Source organism: Pyrgilauda ruficollis, unplaced genomic scaffold (genome assembly GCF_017590135.1).
Source record: "Pyrgilauda ruficollis isolate IOZ18807 unplaced genomic scaffold, ASM1759013v1 scaffold2, whole genome shotgun sequence".
Taxonomy (NCBI): domain Eukaryota; kingdom Metazoa; phylum Chordata; class Aves; order Passeriformes; family Passeridae; genus Pyrgilauda; species Pyrgilauda ruficollis.
The window spans coordinates 18,261,307-18,268,189 of record NW_024519206.1 but is presented as its reverse complement, the minus strand read 5'-3'; positions in this window follow the sequence as shown (position 1 = coordinate 18,268,189).

Here is a 6,883-nt window from a genome sequence, read left to right as displayed (position 1 = left end):
ATCCCAATTGATTATCGGAAAAAAAAAAAAAAAAGGAAAATCATGTTAATGCAGATGATGTGACAACTGTTTGTAAAGGTATAGTCACCAGATCCTGGGTGAAGACCTTGTGGTATTTCATTTTGAACAGAAGTGCCAACTCTGAAGGCATTTTATATGTAGATAATTAGCATGTGGTGTATTGGGCATTTTGGAACTGAGTCCAGAGGAATCCAAACTCATTTAGAACTTGGCTTTTCATCACAACAGGTATGATTAAACTCGCCGGTGTGATGGAAGAGAAATTATGTGGGAAGAATATGATCATCTGGAGAGCCTTATGTGAAAAGAGATTTGATGTCCCATATTGCACAATTTACCTCACTAACCTGGAACCCTGAATATGTGAATATCTTTGGTGTTTATTTACTGTCTTCCTTCTGTGCATGTGAAAAATGTTTGCAGAAGTTGACTAATCTTTAATATTCTTCCTTGGCTGAGGAACAGGTTAAAGGTTAAACTCATGACTTTAGGCTAAGTAGGGCTATAATAAAGGGAGCTGATTGTTTTGGTGATGTGAAGACCTGCTTGGATGAGGTTAAAATATTACACTGAGAGCCTGTATAGAAAACAAGGAACAAGTGCAGCCGTGAAATGTGTGAGACCACATGATTGGAAAGAGCTTCTTGGAATCTTTTCTTGGAAGAGTCTTCTCCTACTGCAGGCATTTACATGCTGAAGTCCTTAATTACTACTTCAAGGTCTATCTTAAACTAAGTAGTCTATAGCTTTCTCAAGGTTGCCCTAAACCTCCTGAAAGGGTTCCCAAGATTTCATTCTTCTGATACCTAAAAACCTTTTCCAGCCTAAATTGTGCCAGTGTTGTCTTTTATGTTAAACAACTATTCCTTTCTTTGTCCTGGGGAAAAAGTAAATATCATGGCTACCATGGGGCTAAATCATGTGAAGGTAAAAAGTCAGGAAGGTGTCTCCTTCTATTAAGCTGGCCATGGTGATGCTAAGTTAGCAATGAAATGCAGTGAGCATTAAACATATAGTCAAGTCTGAGGATGGATTTCACTGCTTTTCTACATGAGGGTACATTTTAGATATTGCACGCAAGCTGGATGGGGTAAGAAATATAAATTGGTGTTAAAAATCAGCTGCATATGATTTGTGACTTGTATGGATATTTAACTGAAAATTTCTTTGAAGTCTGCTACTGCTACTGTTGATGGTCAAATTTGTTATTTGTGTTAGTGTAGTAGGTATCATGTATGATTAAGGGAGGGGTAAATAGCAATTGATGGAGACACAGTCAAGACATTTGGTAGTGTAGAGTCCTTTCATACTATCTCACCATGCCTTCTAAAATGGCCAAGTTCTATACACTGAAGTTAATAAATATTTTTCTTCTGTCAGAGGTCTGTACCAGAAAATTTTGAAGCAGTGGATTTTTCTTTTATTTTCTTTTTCTTTTTTTTTTTTTTAAAGGCAAGGTGAAATAAATTTCCGTAGACTAAAACTTCTTTCTGAACTATGTAACAGATCAAACACACACCTGATTTAAAATGTGTGTTCTTTCTCTTTGCATGGAAGAAAAAAAGAAACAATAGGACAATTGATCTTTTAAAAGGAGAATTGAGGAGAGAAAATGAAGTGGAAGTGATTTTATTCATTAAGTAGCCTGTCTTGACTTGCTGTATACCTTTCAAATCTACTTTACTCATCTGAACCTGTACTTGTTGAAGCTAGTGACTGTAATGATGGTGACATCATCGTTTTGTTTATACTGAAACCTCTTTTGAGCACAATCACAAAAGAGATAGTTTTAGGAGATTGATTACTCCTCAGCTTTGGAATTTAGTAATTTTGGTATACCTCAAACATGCTGCACTTGTCTTCAAGTCTGCTTTTCTTAGCTTTAGATTATGAACTCATCAGGCCTTTGATTATTTCTTCATAAGCATTTATAAACCACATAGTACACTAAATCTCCTGGAAAAAAAAAACAAGAATAACTTTGATCCTTGACGATATGAATTTACAATAAATATTTAGTCACAATTTTGCATTTTATATTACACCCACAAACTGTGCAGAGAAGAGCACTCAACATTTGTAAATCTTAATTAAGGATCTGCTAGAATGTGCAGGTTATTCTGAGTTTTGATTTGACCCTGTTGTTCATGTGCCTTTTAAGATGGTTTCCATTTACACAATTGCTTCAGGTTTTTTGGGTTTTATTATTTTTTTTTAACAAGATCACTCACACTGCCTTCATCACAGAAAATACGACAGCATTTAATGAACTGCTTCTAGGTGTTTTATTTTAATTGTGCAGACTTAGGATGTATTTATTTATTGTTTACTCCACTGGAGTAACGCTATTGTTTCTCTTGTTCGCTTTTTACTAACATTCATATATATATATATCTGTTTCTTTCATAAGCACTGACTTTCATGATAGCTTTCACAAGCATGGGAAGGAGATTTATCTTTTTTTGCAGATAGCTAGCCAAAAATTGTCAAGTTTCAATTGATCTTCAGTATCCAATTTTAGATACCTGAACTGGTAATTTTTTTGTGTGCTAAGTATTGTATGACACTTGTCCTCAAAACACAACATCATCTGGCTTTCTTTGCAAATGCCTTTGTTTTTTTTTCAGTATGAACCTGGCTAACAGGTACTCAGAGTGTAAAGAATGCACCATTTAGTTGAGCACATAGGAAAAGGTTTAAGTTTTAAAATGCCATATAGAAACTACATTGCAAGAGGTCCTGAGACCCTTCAGTTTTCTCCTATACTCCTTCTAGCACAGAATCTTCCTTCCTTACACCCTTTTCTTTAAGAGCATTAGGTCAGAATGCCTCTTTCTCCTTTTGCATCTCTAGTCTGTGTGTTTGTTTCCTCAGCCCTTCTTTCCCTCACACCCCATTTAACATCTGATACTTACCTTTCTGATCCCTGAGAAATCAGGTTTACTTTCTCCCCAGGTTTACTCCACTTCTTTGCTTGGAGCCAGTCTTCTCAACCTACCCAGGTGTTTCTCTTGCCTGTCTCCTTCTGTACATGTGATTGTTTGCACTAGTATTTGTGTCTTTTTGCCCTTACTCCTTTTGTTTGACTTTTGTTACTCCTATTTGAATGTTCTTTGTCCTAGTGTAGCTATAGGAACTGGTTGTTTTCATACTGCTTCCCTCTCCCCCTCATGCTATTTCTTTAATATTGTTTGCTTCTGCCAGCATCAGATGCTCTAATGAGAAAGAGGGGGCAGGTCCCTTATCTTCTTCTCCCCTCAGCTCCTTCTTTTATTTTTGTATTGACAGCTCCTCAGTATGAAACTCTGTCCTAGCCATTATGTCTGCTTTGTCTTGAAAGAAAAGATTACAAGGACCATGGACTACTGACTCCTGGCATTTTCCTCCTTCTCCATTCTTAGGGGTGCTACTGCTGCTAAAATAACTTCCTGTTGTGATTACCTGTACCAGGTACGCAGCTCCATTAAAGTTGACAAAGATTTTGTTAGTAATATTGTGTCAGCCTGTAAGAACAGCCAGTATTAATAGATAAAAACCTTGAAAAAGAATCTACTTTGGTAGAAGTAATGGCTGTTCCAGTATCATCTTTCCATCCTGTTTGTGAAGTCTGTGGTAATTTCTTGTCAGAGGTCCTACTTGCCAGAGCCGCTGATGACAGCAGTGGATCTGATGCTGGTGTCAGGCTGGGTGGAAGCTTTTATCAGCCTCTAACTTCCTTTCTTTGAGTCCTTTAAGCGCCTGGTAGTTGGCAAGAAATTAAACAGCAGGAAAATAAAGTCCAAAGCTGACTCTTATGGCACTGCCCTAAGGAGACAGGAGACAGGCAGTTTCCTAATCAGAGGTCTGGCTTATCCAGCAATTTCTGCCACTTCCGTCTATGTCCAATAATGTGTTTGGGGAGGGAGTGGGGAAGGAAAGGGAGGAAGAGGAGTGGAGGAAAAGCACCATCAGGCCACTCTTAGTGGACCACGTACAGTATCTAATTAAAGATACTGATGGTCCACCTCTTCAGTGCCACACAAGCCCTACCCCTCTCCTTTCATACGCCACCTGGCAAGTCAGTGACAGTTGTATTCATATTCATATACACCAAGCTGGTCTGCTTCTATTTTGATAATGACTTCTGGGAGGTTTGGTAAGTTTTCAATGTTTTGAAGATCTGGTCAACTTGTTGTAAACGGTGGCATCAGTTTATTTTCACTCAGGCGGCATGGCATGAGGAAGCTAGGTTGGCCTTTTCTGCTATAGTTATACACATGGTGACCAGATGGAATTCAATGAGCAAACAAGTTTTTCAGCTCAGCAAATGACTGAGTGTTCACCTGGAGACGTTGTTCTCCGCAGAGTGGCAAAGGAAGTAAGGTGGATGAATGCTGGGCCCTGCTGCCCTTACTGAACCTTGATTTGTCCATTGGGCATTCTCTGATGGCAGTGAAAAAAGTGCTGGAGCATCTTGTCAGAGATCCCTTCTCAGAGATTAAGGGGGAAGGAACATCCTTTTATATCAAACTAACTGGCACTCATGTCAGTAGGCTCCTTTTTGAAGGCCCAAACATTTTTATCACTCTAACCCTTCATCTGCTGTTCCCTGAGAAACCTCAATAAATACTGTAGTTCACTGCACATTACAGGAAGTCCTGTTTTAGATATTACTGTTCTCTGGGCTGAATCCTCAGAGAACGGAGAAGTTCAGTGCAATATGGGTTGTGTGCATCCCAGCATCAATGGAGGACCACTGCAATCTGCCTCCTCTCCCAAGTCATATTTAGCATCAATTACGTGGGACCTGAAGTTGCAATCCATCCCTTTTTACAGCCATGCTGTTTTGTACACCAAATGTAAACCATTTTCAATGGTTTAACTGGGCTGAAACTCTGCCAGTACTGTTCCTGGACAAGGAAAGGACGGAATAGGCCACAGTTATACTGCAGGTGTATTAAGGCCCTTAAAATCAAGGTTATTATTTTTGTGGTGGTTGTGCTCAGTGCTTTTTTATCCATTAAAACTCTAGGTCATGATCTTTGATTGAAGACTATGTTAAGACTGCTCCCTATTCAATCAGTTCTGCACAGTTTGTCTTATTTACTTCACCTCCTCAGTACAACTAGGCAGGTGTAGTTTACACTAATGATGCATTTCTCAAAGTGCAGGTTTTAGTGACCTGGTGTATGCCAAATCTTTAATTTAAAACCTCCCTCCAGGTTGTATGGGTCAGGAGCTCTGGCTAGGATTGCAAGGATTGCATCTGTGCTCAGTGCCATCCAACGGTGTGTGCACCTGCTATTCCCTCCAGGGCATTTGCTTCTGTTCAGAGAAATGGTGAACTAATTTTGTTTGCAGAATGATCTGGCTCTGCCAGCACCTTTCCTGAAAAGCATAGAGAGGGTTACTGGTCACCAATCCGCTCTTCTTCCCCAGGCTCAGGCAAACATCGGGAGCCTTTCGCTCTCCTGTGGCCAGCCTCCAAAGCAAGCCGGTGTTTGAGGCTGTGCTAAGCCTCCTGCTGGTAGGCAGTGCCAGAGGCCTGCTTTGCCTCCACAGCCAGGTTTATATTTTTGTCCACAGGCTCTGCACAGCCTCCTTTTATAGTGTTCTTAGTTCAACACGGTATTTGTTGATGCACGCATTCCTTTCATTTGCTGCTTCCAAAACGGCTGATAAGACCAGAAGCTCTTCTGTCTCCATTTGAGAGGGCTTGTTTGAGACCCAGTCCAGCTGAGATCCCCTCGCCTTGCTTTGTCCCGACCGTGCTGTATCTGCCTCAGCCTGCCTGCCTTCACTTTTCCACTGCATCTCCTGCGATCCCTGCCTGATCGTGAAACCTCTGTGCCTCTCATCAAGTCACACTAGAATTTTTGCTTCTTTCAGAAGTCAAGCTGGGACTGGCCCTGTTGCAGTGAAGTCACTGCTATTTTCTTCCTGACACTTTGCAGCCATTCAGAGTTCCGACTCTGTGTGAAACAAATGCTAAGCCCAAAGCATCCCGAGTGATCCAGGGAACTGGCTGTATTGCACATGATGTAGAGCTTTATGGCCTCTCTGCCCTGCGGGTGCCCATCACCTCCCTGTGTTAATGTTAGAGCTTCAGAGACAGCTCAGCCCAGAAGCTGTGGGCAAATAAAGACTCTGCAGAGTGTCAGGCTGGAAAAAGGAGCCACAGTACGCCACAATCCCCCCTAGAGTGCAGTGGGAATAGGTGTAAGGAGGAGCCCCAGGGCAACGTGAGCATGTAGTCAAGAACAGGAAGCACAAAGGGATGGTTCACCTGCTGTATGTGGATGTTCAGCCCCATCAGCACAAGGTGTTTCACAACTGAATGAGCCTAAGGAGGTTGTAATTTTTAGAGGCAGACAAGGCAAAGTTATCTCTACTAGACAAGTGTTAACAGCTGTTTCTAAAAACTTTCACTGGAGCAAAGCTTTACAGGGGCAGCCAGAAGTACAACCTTGATATTGCTCCCTCCCAGCCCCCCAGCCTTTTGAATAAAGGATTGTTGGACTATTTATGCAAGGGGAAATAACGTTATTTTTGGAAATTACTGAATTATTTTCATTACTTTTTTTTCCAAAAGAAAAAAAAATCAGCCTGAGGCAGACACCTGGCATGGAAAATTTCAGCTTGCGTGGTAAAAGGCTGGCAGAAGTTACCGGGAAGCGCGAAGGGTGTCAGACAAAAAAAAATGGCTAAGCGTTAAGCAGACGTAGTCACCGGCAGGACTGGGAGCTCGCTGCCCTCCCTGGCTCCCGGTCCCGCCGGGAGCTGATCCCTTGTGTCCCGCGGTGCTCCCGGCCCGGGCAGCGGCGGCGGCGCGGAAGCCGGGCCCGCCACGCGGCTCCGCGTGGGACCGAGCGCGCCGCCCCCG